The 15,429-nt window shown below is 48.4% G+C and overlaps 1 protein-coding gene across 7 annotated transcripts in view; it reads left to right on the top strand.

Annotated features, from left to right (window-relative positions):
* The window catches only part of ATP11B (ATPase phospholipid transporting 11B (putative)), a 1,683,501-nt gene that overhangs the window by 1,129,620 nt on the left and 538,452 nt on the right, over positions 1–15,429 (top strand). The window lies entirely within an intron of this gene.

The raw sequence follows: 15,429 nt of genomic DNA, 5'->3' as shown, positions 1-15,429 counted from the left end.
CCATGCACCCTGTCTTGAGTGTTTGGGGCCCGACCACCGCTAGGACGCATGTTTAGTTTGCAGTGCTCTCGGTCACAGGGCATTGAAGAATCGGTTATCGCGGTGGAGGGAGTTCTTCCACACTTGTCCTCCTACCCACCTTAAAGATTTCATCTCCAGGGCCTCTCGTCAAGACAAGGTAGGCATTCTATTCAGCATGACTCCACAGCACGACAACTCCTTCCCCAGGGTTCGCAAGGATCGTGGTTCCTAGATTTCAGGTACTGGCAGGCCCGAGGCCTCTAAGGTGCCTGGCTCCCAAGCCGAGGGGATAGACCTGAGGCTGTCCAGGGTACCGGCTCCCAAGCTACGGGGTTCAGGGGCCCTACCAGGCTTTCCTCGGAAGGGTGATCAAGTTCGTCCTCTTCTTCTACCCCAGGGGGTGAGGGATTTTAGAGTGCCACCTCCAGGAGTCTGTCCTCTGCACAATCCAACACAGCTACTGCCACAGGTGCCGAGGACGTTCAGCCTACCCGAGCTTGCTCTGAGTTCATGAGTAAGGGCATTACGACTACCGGCCTTCCTGCTGAGGGCTCAGCGCCTCCCAGAGGTCGACGCCTCTGCTTCGGGTGCAAGACCCAAGCTGTATCCTCCGTGTCTGAGGCCTCTCTTGGCTCAGGGGGCCCACATGCTTTCGCCTAAGGCGTGGCGGAAGGCTTCAAAATGGGCTTTGCAGGATGATCCCAGCTGCCTTCCCTCTGGAAGCGGCAGCGGATCCTATGGTGCAGGTTTCTGGTCTCCTCAGGGAGACATCTACCCATCACAGCCTTACGGCTACACGCACCAGGTGCCTCAGTGCTTCGACCAGGAGCGGAGGCCCAGCGCCTCGGCGGTCTGGGTTTCTTCTCCTTCAAGCTCTTCCTCATACGTTCCCCCTAGATGAAGGGGCTCCTGAAAGACATTGTGAAGGAGGCCCTCCCTTGTCCTCTGGGTACTCCTCCCGTTCCTCCGGCTGATTCCAGTGCCGGTCCCTCCACCGGTACAGGCACTACCGGTTGTTCTGACCCCTCCACCTTCTCCTTTACCACCAACACCTCCCCCTCGACAGCTGTTGGACGTGTCTGCGGCTCTGTACCTTGAAGGGACCCCGCTGGCACCTGCGTCCTAGGGCCCGGATTCTCCTTGGTCTTTGAAAAATGGGGCAGTGGGGGGCAATGAGGATGATGACGCCCAGGATGATGAACCCTCAGCATCCGTAAAGGCCTGTGATGACCGTCTTCAGCTCTTGGGGTGTTCCTCTGCCCGAGGAAGCCCCCAAGGAGTCGGGAGTGCTAGCTGAGGTCTAGATCCCGTCTGGCATCCCTCTCCACAAAGATGTTCTGCAGGTGGCACGAAAGGTCTGGGAGAAGCCCAGGGCCTACGCCCAGATGAACAAGAAGTTGGACAGCAGGTTTAGGATGACAGACCGGGGGGTCGAGATGAGAAGAAAAGCGTGGATGCACCCCACTACGTTTTCTTCTGACGTGCAGGAATGGATTTGAGGGCATGGACCTTTTTCATTAGTCAACCGATGACCAGTTGACAAAGAAGAAAACTTCCACTCAAACCTCCAAGTCCTTGACCATTGTGACAAAACCAGGTCAGAAATCCTTTCCTCAATCCCAGGGCAGAACCGAGTTCAAGCCTAACTCCTTCTCTGGTTCCAAGGAGTTCCACGACTGCGGTACACGGAGGCCTAACAGGTCACCCAGCAACAACAGGAGGAAGCAGACGTTGCATTATTTTTTCTGCACCCCCTCCACACCTCCTGACACCATAAAGCAGTGACGTCCAGGTCAGGGAACACAGCTCGCCTGTGGGGGGCTGTTTGGCTCTGTTCCAGGACATCTGTAAGCACCTTTTTTGCGACCTGTGGATCCTATCCGTAGTATCCAGAGGCTTCAATCTTCTTCCTTTGTTTCTACCATCCTCTCCTCCTTTTTGTGAGATCGGGTCCCCAGCGATTTTACAGGAGGTACTTTTGCTCTTGGAGGCAATAGAAACGGTTCCTCTTATATGATATATATATGCTTCCGGATGATTACTCCCACACACATAGCCAAGTCTCTGTGTGCAGGGGACTGTATGGACTTCAAGGATACGTACCTGCATGCTCGCATCTACCAACCGCATCGGAAATTTCTTCGGTTCACCATTATGTCGTACTTTCAGTACAAGGTGCTGCCCTTCGTCCTGAACTCGGCTCCTTGTGTCTTCACGAAGTTGATAAACTCAATGACGGGGCTTCTCCGCTTGGAGGGCCATCATCTGTACCCTTATTTGCACGACTGGCTGGTGAGGGGGGGGCGGGCACCTGAAGGGGTAGTGCAGTCCTGCAAGAGATGGGCAGATATCCTTCATCAGCTGGGGTTCTCTCTCAACCAGAGGAAGTCACAGTTGTGGCCATCTCAGGAACTGGTCTTCCTAGGTGTGTGTTGGAACACTACCGTTCAACTGGTGTTTCCTACATCCAAGAGGCTTCTGTCCCTCTGCAAGGCGGTGGGGCACATTCTGACCAACACAACCACCTCAGCATGGTGGTTGTAGCACATTCTGTGCCTGATGGCCTCCTGCCTGCTCACTGTGCAACACACTCGCCTCAAGATGAGGCACCTCCAGCTCCAACTGGCAGCCAATTAGGATCAGGAGACGGGATCTCAGGATCCCATTTCCCCCACTCTTACTGCCAGATCTAGGCTGGTGGCTGATGGAAGGGCAATGTTTCAGTGGGAGCCCCCTTTACCCAACCATTGCCTACCCTGGTGGTGACGACTGACTCTGGGGGGGTTACTCTGGAGGGCTATACGATTCATGGAGCATGGTCCAGGACAGAAGCCCTACTGCATATCAATCTGCTCGAGCTCCGAGCAGCTGGCCTGGCCCTCAAGGTGTCTTTGCCCCTCATCAGGAACAAGTCAGTTCTGGTCAGGACGGACCATTCTACTACCATGTTTTTCCCGAACAAGCAGGGTGGCACCCACCCTCTCTCTCCCTCCCCCCAACCTCCTGCATGGAGGCAATATCAATCTGGGAATGGGCCCAGACGGTGGAAATTTGGATTCCAGCAGTCCACCTCCCGTGGGACAGCAATGCAGAAACGTATCGACTGAGCCGCCTGGGGTTCAACACCTGCGAGTGGGAGTTGCATACCGAATCCTTGTTGGCCCTGGTCCAGCGTTGGGGGTTTGCAGACCTGGATTTGTTTGCATTCCCTCTGAATTCATGGTGCCCCCAGTTTGCTTCATGGGCAGGACCGGGTCGGGGGTCTCTGGAGATGCCTTTCAGATCTTTTGGCACAGCGGCAGGTTTTATGCGTTCCCGCCCACCCCTCTCCAAGTTTTGGGCTTCGGTGGGCCATCCTGATTGCCCCCCACTGGCCTTCGAGACCCTGGTTTTTGGATCTGCTGCATTTGTGATCCCAGGGTCCCGTCCACCTTCTGATCTCCAGCAGGGGATTCCTGGTGCAGCAATGCAGTGAAACATCTGGATCCAGCCAAGCTGCCACTGACGGCCTGGTTTCTGACCAGCCGAGGCCTCAGCATGCTCAATTTTCGGATGACAACTGGGACATCATTCAGCAGGCCAGGGTATGGTGTGATCCCTATCACCTGTCCTCTGAATGATGTATTGGCTTTTTCAGCACACCTGGCTCGGTCCGGAGTTCAGTTGGATATGTGCCACACTTAGTTGGCGGCCATTGGGGCTTACAAGAATTCCCCATAGCATGTTTTTTCTGCAGCCAACCCAGTGGTTAAGGCTCACCTGAAGGGGCTGTTTAAACTTTTTCCGCCAGTGCATAAGCTGCATCCGGTCTGGGATCTCAATGGTAGTTCTTGTAGCTTTGCAGCGCAAGCCTTTTTGAACCGATGGCCTCTGTGGACATCCGCTTAGTGACACTAAAGACAGTTTTACTGGTCGCTCTCACCTCTGCGTGCTGGGTTAGTGAGCTGCAGGCATTGTCCTTGTGCAAGACTTTCACCGCGTTACATGATGACAAGGCCATCTTGCGCACGCACCCAAACGTCTTGCCCCGGGTGATCTCTCCATTACATATGAATCAAGAGATCTGCCTGCCGGTGTACTTCCCAAACCTGCAGTCGGAGGTAGAGAGGGCCCTGCATTCCTTATACGTCAAGAGGGTCTTCAAGTTTGATCTCTCTCACACAAAATCCTTCAGGAAGTCTGATGCATTGTTCATGACTTTTGGGGGATCCGGCTCTCAGGCCTCCAAGGATTCCATTGCCCGTTGGATGGTCCAGGCCATCTCTGACACAATCACGGATATAGGCAAATCTGTTCCTGAGGGGATCCATGCCCATGCGATCAGAGCCAAGGCCACGGCCGTCACTTTTCAGAGACATGCTTATTGGGATGTCATCAGCAAGGTGGCTACTTGGGCCACTCCGGCCTTCTGTAGGCACTAATCGCTGTACACCAGCTCCAGGTGCAATGCAGTTTGGTCGGGCGGTTTTGAAGAACATTTTTGCTTCTTCCTAGTTATGAGGCAGGTTATAACAGCTCCACTCCACCCTATGTTCTTGTTCGGTGGAATTACCCACAAGTATGGAGGAAAGGGGACGGGACGTACAAGTAATTACACTTACTCACCATAGTGACTAGAGTACTCATAGTCCATTGTCCCCTTTCATTCATGCGTCCCACCTGCCTTCCCCCAATAGTATGCCATGGGCTAATATGTACTAAACGTAGTCCAGTATCTAAGTGTCTAATGTGTTCAAAGGGGACTGAGGTCAGGCACCGGAGGGCGTGGCCTCGGTGGGGCCCCGCATGCTATGCTAAAAGTGTTCGACGATGCCCACAAGTATGGAGGAAAGGGGACTATGTACTCTGGTCACTACAGTGGATAATTTTTATTTATATACAAACTTAATGTAGAAAGGGTTAGAGTGCAATAACCAAAATAATCGAAGTGTCCTAAAAGTGCATGAAGGTTTGGGAGGGATCAAATATATACACAGAATGTTCATAAAGTCTGGGGCAATGCTGCTGATAGCACCATGTTCCTGAGTTCCAAATGGGGTTTGTTGAATCACAGTTCCTAATCGGACTGGTATTTTATGGCCCACGTGTGAAAGGGAGGGATAAACAAGCAAACTTTACAGATTCTGGTGTTGTGGCTTGTGTGATTCCTGACACACGTCAGTCATGGTCCCCTTGGTCTAGTACACCAGGGCTGTAGTCACCTGGCCCCAACTTCAGCACCAATGCCTTGCTGAAAAAATAGTCCAGATCTAAGAGTATTGCCATCCTTTACGGGTCGGAACACTTTGATTCGGGAGAGGTGGAGATTTCCCCAGATGATTTTGACTAGCAGGCTGCCTTATTTATTTTGGCTTCCAACCTTCAGGATTCTAGTGGCCTGGACACTTCCCCTGAGCTGGACTTCATTCATGCCTCTGCATATGACAAGCCATATTCTTTTATCTAGTTCACTATTGCAAAGGTCATTAATATGCTGTGCTTGTCGGCTCCAGTGAAGCCAGTAGTCCAATTTGATTTTACAGAAATTCCTGACCACAGTCCCCACCAAAATCAAGACACCTGCCCTTTAATTCGACAGTTGCTGCCTGGCATTGACCGTTTGGACAAATCCAGAGAATGTGACCCTTTGATCCAAAGGGGAGCCACCCTCTTTACAACTAGGGTGTTGAGCCTGCTACGCTTAACTTCCCCTAGGGGACCGGGCAAGCTGGATCCCACTGGTGTCCCTTTAACACAGTGGGACGAGATACACAAACATCTCAATTCTGTGCCCAAACCTATAAAGGTACACCTTATTAAGATTTCCACCAAGGGCAAACGTGTAGCCCAAAACATACTTTAAAACCTTTTAGACTCATGAGACACTTCAGGGAGAGTTATTGCTGAGGGGACCCTGCTTAAGCAGCATTCATAACCCCGGGATTCCCGGTTTAACCCTGAAACTCAAATATTGTTAATCAACATGCCAATTGAAGATTCAGTCCCGTTTGGAAAAGCGGTTGACTATCAACTTGAGACACCAAAAAAGTAGTACGAGGCTTTCAAAAACATTAGGACAAATCACAAATAAGCCTTATGTCCAATGGGGCACCGTCAACGCACTTTGCACTTTTTGCAGCCAAGGCTTTACAAGATCCATTCAATATGGATTTGAAACATCTGCCTCTTCTTGCTACAGTCCCCAGTAACAATCATCCTCTTATCAATCAAACCAACAAAGAGGATTTTGCAGATGCAAAGGGTGTGGCAGACATTGGACATGAAAGATGCATACTCATTCACGATCACATTCAGCCAGAATGAAGCTACCTACATCTTACAGCTCATTTGCGATAAAGGACACCCAAATGCAAGTCCTGAGTAAGGTTAAAACCCTCGGTATTATGCTTGAAGCATACCTCAGGTCTGAAGCTCAAGCCCAGTATATAAAAAAAGTGTGCATACCATCTCAGACTGTTGAAAGCCATAAGACCATACTTATCAGAACACAACTGTGCTAACATTGCTAGAGCTACTCGACTATGGTAATGCACTAATTTTAGGATCCAACAAAGAATGTCTTCATAGCTACCAAGTCGTCCAAAACAATGCAGTAAGAATTATCAAACAAAAAACCAGAACCTCAGCACATTAGTGAAGCTAGGAAAGAACTACACTGGTTAAAAATTGAAGACGGGGCCCAATTCAAGGCTCTGACACTGGTACACAGATGATTCTTTGATAAGGCTCCGGCTTACCTAAAATCCAAACTATTCTTACATGTGCCCAACAGAAAGCTAAGATCTGCTGATCAAGGCATGATCGCAGTGGCGGTCCACAAGCGCAAAAATGGAGCGGGAAAATCTTTCCCTGTCATAGTTGCTGGCCTATGGAACAATCTCCCAGCACACATAAGGAAGGAAACAAACTATTTGCATTTTCGCAAATTACGGGAAACACACATTTTTAACTAAAGTTAACTAGTGACTCCCTCTCCACTAAGTAGTCACCCATTGTAATGTGCTATTTATGTTTTCATGTTGTCTTACTGTGTACATGTCTCTGCACCCCGAAGCTTGTGAGACTTACCGGCGCAATACAAATGAATCAATCAATAAATAAAATACTTCATATTTCAATGTTGCCAGCACACAGAAAATATCTAAGATTCAAAGTGGGAGATGAGCACTACCAGTTCCAAGTGCTACCATTTGGCATAGCCTCAGCTCCCAGAGTTTTTACAAAGGTCCTAGTAGTAGTGGCTGTCCACTTAAGAATGCTGTCCATTCCAGTGTACCCTTACTTAGTGTGAGAAACCTGAAGATGTCTCACCTGCCAGTCCCCGGAGATCTGTCATCTAGTGGCCAGGACCCAGCCATAGCTTTTGGATACAGTTACTGGGGGGTGGACTAGTGCGGGAGTATCACCTGGATGAGTGGTCCTCGGTGTGTGGAAGTAGAACACTGGGCATGAGACGCGATATCCCCTTTCTTGTAACACCTTTTCCCCATCCTACCAGGTCGGATACATAGGAACTCAACCCCTCCTCCCTTTCCTGACACAAACACTTTTTCACAGACTCTTCACTGTGAGAGAAAATTGACTAACACCCAAGCCGTATACCCTACATGTCCCAACACAAGGGTCAGGCAATTACTGATAATTACACACCCCTGACTTCATCACACTTCCCCACACGGATAAAAGGCAGAGCATGAAAGTGCACTCTGAGCAAGTCAAAACACACAAGGAAGCAGCAGTTCCAAGATGGCAGTTTAATACGAGGAGAGAGACGGCAAGACCAGAAAGGGTTGCAAGTAGGTAATTGCCCATGGCCTTTTCAGAGGGAGAAAACCGCTACTTTCACATGCCCTCTAGAATAAGAAACATAAGACTGGGAATTAAAGCCAAACAAAGGTGCATTGTGTGTCGAAGGTACCCGGGGCTCTCCCGCATTGATAGCCGAGGCGGGGAGGAGCGATTGCCGCTGTGGTACTGTCCTTGGCTCCTACAACAAAGCTGCTCCAGTAAAGTCAGTGCAGCTGGTGAGTCGGGGAGACTGATAGCAGACCAGTCTGTGTTAGAACCAAGTTTGCAAGCAGCAACATTGTATAAAGAAATCTGCAAAGAACATAGTGTAAGGCGTATGTGATGAGCGAAGCAAATATAATTGAATATCCAAGGAGTGTCTAAATTTTTGAAACCAAGGTAGATACCATATACAGAGTGGTCCGGCGCCACATGGTTGCTCATTCAAAGGACTCTGTTAGGCATCCAACTGAGAATGTAAAATTGTGAACTGTGAAAATCGAAGTGGTCCTGCAACGGGTCAAGCCAAACCCTCTGCACATTCGAAAGTCTTCGATATCTAATACGAACTGTAATTGCTCTAAGCCCACCTCAGGGAGAATAATTGTGAAAAGGGGATCTGAGCCCACCTGAGGGAGATCTGGGGTGAATCGCGATTCACCCGAGAAAAGATATTCTGTAAGCATTGGAGAAGAGGATCTGAGTCCGAAGAGGGGGTTCCAAATGAAAGATTGTGGTAGAAAAGGGATCAGAGCACGGCTGAGGGGGGTTATCAAGGGTGAAGAGTGAATCACCCAACTTGAATATTTGTAAAGGAACTTTTCGTTGTTTTGGTACATCAGGCCCTCTGAATCAAGAGACTTTGATAACTTGAGAGACTTGGGCACAGAAGTCCCTAATGTTGGCAATGTAACTGTGTCCTCGTGCCGAAGAATCCCAAGAGTGTGCTATGCGCGAGTGAACCGCCTTGTCCCGTTCTGAAAACATGGGGAAGGCAGGCCAACGGCCTGAACATTCTGACTCATTATTTTGTGAGCCCTTTTCTTTTTCATGAACATTTCCCCACACTATTTGTAAATTAGCGGTAAGGATTGGCAATAGGTTTTTTAGTATAGGCCCTTTTAATTTGACAAGACTCCACTAGCACTGCGTTATTATTTGATGGGCGTAGCTTTCTCCCATTTTTAGATTTAGGCTTAGATAGGCGTTTATCACACCCTGGATGAAGTTCAATAAACACCCTTGAACTGTGGTCACTTGTGTCTGTCTTACTTTATTACCATGCCTTCCTTACATTAGACGACTGGCTAATAGCAGATGGCACAGCTCAAATGTGTCAACAAAACACCCAGCAAACAGTCAACCGACTGATTCGAACAAACAACGATTAGTCTTCCCCTCCAGAGAGACTGTAAAAAACATGCTATTTCAAACCCCTCAATACATACCCCTTATCAGGTAACTGTGCAAAAGGCAATACGCCTTCTGGGAATGATGGCTTCCTGCATTTACCTAGTGCCACACGCCCAATTGTGTATGCATCATATGCAAGAGTAGCTGGCAAAACAATGGTTGCAAGCAAGTGGTCTATGGGATGATCTAGTGGTAGTTTTGCAACCTCTGCTTCTATCACTACAGTGGTGGTCCAAGGAAAACCTTTTAAATGGAAAACCTTTCAACACATCAGCTATCGAAGCCATTCTCACTACAGGCTCATCCTTAACAGGGTGGGGAGCCCGCTTTCTCCAGTAAACTGTGAATGGGGTGTGGACACAAGCTTTAACCAACCTTCTGGAACTGCTAGCAGTCTTCAAAGCACTTCAAGCTTTCAAACCACAGCTAGAACAAAAGACAGTCCTCATTCTAACAGACAGCACTACAGCCATGTTCTCCATAAACAAACAAGGAGGGACACATTCTCCAGGGCTGTCCAAACTAGCCCAGAACATTTGGCTGTGGGCACTAAAACACAACATGTTTCTCCTGGCCCAACATGTTCCTGTGAAACTCGATTCTCTGGCAGACGTACTAAGCAGAAGTGCAAGTGGCAATTAAATGCAGAAGTGTGACACTTCTTCTCAAACTGGAGGTTCCCAGACATAGACCTCTTTTCTATCCAACAGAATTCACAATGCCAAGACTACGCATCCAGATTTCCCCAAAACAAAATCCAAGGGGAAGGCTTTCTTAATGAATCAGTCAGGGAAGGTTGCGTGCCGCCCCCCTTCCCGACACCTCTTCTCAACAGAATAGTCCACAGTCTGCACCCGGACCAGGTAACACTAATCCTAATAGCTCCAATGTGGGCATGACAAATATGGCTTTCACACCTACAAATGATATTGTTGTCCTCCTGTGAAACTACCATGCCCATTCAGCATGTTGTCACAGAACCAAGGGACAACACTTCACCCATGCCCTCAGACATTGAATTTAGGAGCCTGGCTCCTGAAGTCCTAGAATGTGGTCATTTAAACATAGACCAGATTTGCATGGACATTCTGAAGGAAGCATGTAAGCCTAACACAAGACATTGCTATTTCAACAAATGAAAACGTTTTGTGCTATGGTGCAAAGCATGTACAATCAATCCAATTGACTGTTCACCTTTACATATAGTACTGTTCACCTTTACATATAGTACACTATCTACTATATTGGTTAGACTCAGACTTAGTTTTCAGTGCATTAAGAGTACATTTAGCTGCTCTTAGCCTGCACCACATAACAAGTAAAGTTTCATGGTGGAAGGTGCCTGTAGTAAAAGCATTCACGGAAGGTGTTTAAAAGATTATACCCACCAGTTTCTAATCCAACTCCCGGCTGGGACTTGAATATTGTACTTACAAAGCTTGTTGGGGGCCCCCTTCGAGCCTATGCACAAAGCCAGTCTTGCTTATAAAGACCGCTTTTCTTGTTGCTATTACATCTACTAATAGGGTTAGTGAACGGCAAGCACTGTCAGTACAAGATCCCTTTATAATTATTCAGAAGGAGAAAGTTGTGCTATGCACACATGCTTGTTTTTCTCCAAAATGAATCTCAAAGTTCCATGTAACTCAGTCCATAAAACTTCCTGCGTTCTTCCAACACTCACAAACTCAGCAAAAAGCCTTCATACTACAGTCCTTAGGAGGGCTGTCATGTATTACCTACAAAAGACATGATCAGAAAAACAAGACCCTTTTTTCGTATATCTAGCCGCAGGGAGAGAAGGTTACCTAATCTCTAAATCAGCCATTTCAAAATGGATTGTCAACTGCATTCAACTTTGCTAAGATAACCTTGCCATTCAAGCCCATTGCACACAACTTGAACGCACAGGGACAACTGTAGCTTTCATAGCAAATGTGCCCTTGGACGCCTTTTGCAAAGCTGGCACTTGGAGTTCAGTTCACCCTTTCACACAACATTACTGTTTAGATACAAATCCTAAAGGTGATGCACAGGTGGGCCAGGCAGTGTTAAAACATCTTTTTGCAGTACTGCTCGCTAATCTATGCAAAGCATGTGATTCTAAGCAGATCCACAAGCCTCAGAAGGCATACATTACTCACCGTAATCGTATTTCTGATGCTTGTATCTGATGTGGTAAGTAATTTTATATATATATATATATATATATATATATATATATATATATATATATATAATTTCTGAGGCTTGTGGAATCTGCTTAGATCACATGCTGTGCATAGGGCGACATCTAGTGGAAGCTTCGGAGTATTACAGTTATTGTTTTCGAAACTCAAAGGGACGTCGACAGGGCGTGCCAGTAATACTATCCCTAGTGTGACGTCTACTGTACCCATGATCCCTCATGCATCGAGGTCCCTCAGATTGTTTTTTTCCGCCATGCTACACGGACGCGTATAGCGTAGTTCCTTTCGGCGATAAGCCATTGACTTGACTTTTACACAATTACGATCGTTTAGCTTTCTATCCTTTCATCGACTGCCGATGCACCACGGTGGAAAGAAAGAAAACTGGCCATCGGAGACCACCGTGATGGACCGTTCGGCCTTGGAAGGCTGCCCCGGGCCACGGCCCCGACAGTATGGAGAGAGGGGGGAGGCCATTTTAGAATGCATATTCTCCCCTCCCTACACTTTGTTCGCCCAGCTGGCATTTCCATAACCCATAATTATGGAAAATACACCATTTAAATTTTGCCCTAAATGTAAACGCAAATTCCCCTGGGTTGACAAACACTTAGTTTGTAATTTGTGTCTCCCAAGAGACCATGTCGAAACATCCTGTTGAGCGTTAAAGGACCTGTCATAATTCCTGCCCCTCATGTCCCCAGCATTCCAAGATGTCAGGCTGGAGCCAGGCCACGATCACCTACATGGCCCTCAAAGGCCTCTCCATCCCTCCAAAGTCCCACTTGGAGTCAGACTTGGCCCTTGTGGCACCAGACTCACTCACTCCCATAGGATAACATTGGGGATTGGACTTGTAGTGCATTGATGGGGACAAGATGGATGCCCCCACATATTTCGGTTCCCAGAACTGCATGTGCGGTCTAGTCTTTTGGGTGTGGTTCAGCCCAGACACCCCTGGGATACCCAGAGACTATTTAAGCCACACCCAGGCTGAGAAACATGCTTTGTGTTTTCTGCACCTGCAGCGTGACACTCACTGTGTTCGGATCGGTTTCCAGTAGGCCTGCATCTTTCTTCTGCGCTCAGCTCCTGCAAGAACAAGAACACTGTTAGGAACAGCCTTACCTTGCGGCGTTTCTGCCCATCATTCATCGCTCCTTCTGTTCTGCGGGCATCTTCGGCGGTGTCATTCCCATCCCGGCACGCCGCTTCCTAAGGAAAACAGAAAAGAACAGAAAAAAGGCATTAGTATGCATTCTGCAAATCTTCACTTATTTTTAAATATTGTACGAGCTTCAAACGCTTAACTGAATCCCAGCCGCTCTGGGGGTCTCCGTAACTTCTCATCCATCTGCAAGAGGGAAAAGACAATCCAGGTTAGCGTGGAAACATCTAGAGGCGCTGCATACCGCGCTTACCCACCGCATTTGTTCTTCATAACCGGCATCCACGCTGAAAACGTCGTGGCACCTAAAAGACACAGAAAAATAACTCAGTTCAATGCAAATACAAAAGGGGTGCATCGCGCTCTCGCTCTCACTCACCTTCAGCGCTACTCATCTCAGCAGCACGCCGGCCATCATCTAAGGAAGGAAAGGAACGAAGTTAGAGAACTGTTCAAAAGACTCATTATACTTACCTGTCAGGCTTTTGCCAGTGAAGTAACTAGGCAGCAACGAGCATGCATCAATCAACACGCCCCTGCGCTGAAAGCAGGACGGAGAGCACACTAGCCAAGAAAACAAGGTGAGCTGTGGATCAAAGGGAAGGGTTGGACCCCGGGGAAGAAGGGGTTCAAGCACACAGAGACAATAGGGAGTTAAACTCTACCAATCCTGTGTTTCTGGCCCAGTCTCCAGTCGAATAGCCTCCAGGGAAGGGTTTGAGGTCGTAAGAGGTCAGAACAGGCTGAGTGACGTCCCCGTGGATACCAGGTGAGCGTTACAGGACCGCTCCACGAAATGCTGGGCCCTCTACTCCAGGCAGCTCGAGGCCATGAAGGTAGAGGGAGCCTTTAGCGGTGGCAGCGACGCCATACTTTCGGACGGCAAGGGCATCGGAGTAGCTTCAGCTACTCGAGCGCAGACCCCGGATCCCATAGGACAGGCCGGCAGCCATGTTGTGGGGACTACACCCGATGGTGGCAGCTCTACAAATGCACCCACCACCAAGCAAGTAAGCCCCAGTCGGCATTCGACAGACGAGTCGAATACTCGTCAATGTTTGACACCCCGAGAAAGGTCCATCGAGTCCCGGTCCTCTGGGCAATCTTGAACAAGAGTGCCACACGACAGGGTTCAACCATCGAAAGAAGGCAAGGGGGTTGCTCTTAAAACTCCCTTCCGAAGGCCGATCGTCCGCGGATGAAGCCTCGGCTCCCACACCCGAAGTTCGACGTTCATCGTCCGATAAAACAGCAGACCCCAAGAAGTCTGTGAAACACTCCTCTGGCCCCCAGGGTGGGGAAAAACATCATAAAAAGCAATCCTAGGGAGAAGACATCACAAAAGGGAATATTATCCAAGCCCATATGGAAACCTAAGGACTCTAAACCTAAAACTATACCTCCCACTGATGAGGCCATGGGTATTGCCCCTCAAACTATAGTGATGCCAAGTTCAAAGGAATGGTCTTCACATGATATTGATAGGGTTATGTGAAGAATGACCTTCATGGCTAATTATTATAAAAAAAACAGATTACTTGCAAAGTTTCCACTCCACTCCTCCCACCTCAGCCCCTTTTGGCTCTCAAGCCTCTGCCTTACCCACTCAACCCCCTTCTAAAAGGTCTTGCTCTAATGTCCCCTTACAAAGTACGGTGATAGATCTATATGACCCCAAATTAGAACCAGAAGACCAGGAGGATCTCTCTTTTGTGGAAACATCTGACCCTCAACTTAATGAAGAGGATACAGATGTACTCTATTATGGGGATGATGAAGACGCAGACCAGGAGGCGAACATGTACTCCATAGATTCCCCTATTAATCAGGACACTGCAGTGGTCGATTCCCCCGTCGATAATCAACCCCTCCTCAATGAAGTCTTAGCCAAAGTGGCAGAACACTTCCAAATTGACACACAGGCGGTACAGGAGGATAGAGACTTTGCTGAACAAATACTGGGGGACAAACAGACAGTAGGTCATTTTATCCCACTACTAAAATTTGTCCAATGCAGAATACAGCCTTCCTTAGAAGTATCCAATCTCAGACGGGCCGTTAACCCGCGTGTGGAAAAACTATTTAGGCCTTGCACCATCAGACCCCTTATATTTAAGAGGCCAATTGAAACCAGACTCATTGGTTGTTACCACAACCACAAAGAGAGCAGCACACCTTACTTCCTCCGAGGCCCCACCGGATAAGGAAAGCAAAAAGATATGTGCCATGGACAGAAAGGTTACTTCCTCTGCGGGGTATCAAACTAAAATAGCCAACAACGCTACGCTTTTGGCAAGTTATAACTGCCATAAGTGGGAGGAGATTTCTGCGTTTCTTTCGTCCACCCCGGAGCCAGTTAAATCACAACTAGCTCAAGTGGCAGCAGACGGAAGGGCCATATCTACCTGTCTCCTCAAATCAAATTTTGATGCAGCTGACAATGCCGGAAGAGTCATTGCAGAGGGGACTATTATAAAGAGGCATACATGGCTTTGCCAGTCAGGCTTTAGGCCAGAGATACAAGCCAGTCTAATAAACATGCCAGTGGAACCTAATGTGCACTTTGGCAAGGCTGTGGAAGACGCATTTCAGACAGCAAAGGATGAGTATGACACCCTAAAATCATTAGGTCAGCTCACAAACAAGCCTACTGGTCAAAGGGGTAACGGTAATTTCCGCTGTTTTCGGGGCCACAATTCACAAAGAGGATCCGGCTATAATCAAGGCAAAGGTTCCTATGGGAATAATGAAGGCCAAGCCTTCCAAGGCTATCCCCAAGGACAACGCGGACGTCATGGTGGTCGGGGCAGAGGCCCAGCTCAAGGTGGCACCCCACCTCCGAGCAAGTGA

This window comes from Ambystoma mexicanum, chromosome 10 (assembly GCF_040938575.1).
Source record: "Ambystoma mexicanum isolate Mex_15411 chromosome 10, UKY_AmexF1_1, whole genome shotgun sequence".
NCBI classification, from domain to species: domain Eukaryota; kingdom Metazoa; phylum Chordata; class Amphibia; order Caudata; family Ambystomatidae; genus Ambystoma; species Ambystoma mexicanum.
Note: the sequence above shows the minus strand (reverse complement) of the source record. Positions and strands in the feature narration are given on the sequence as shown.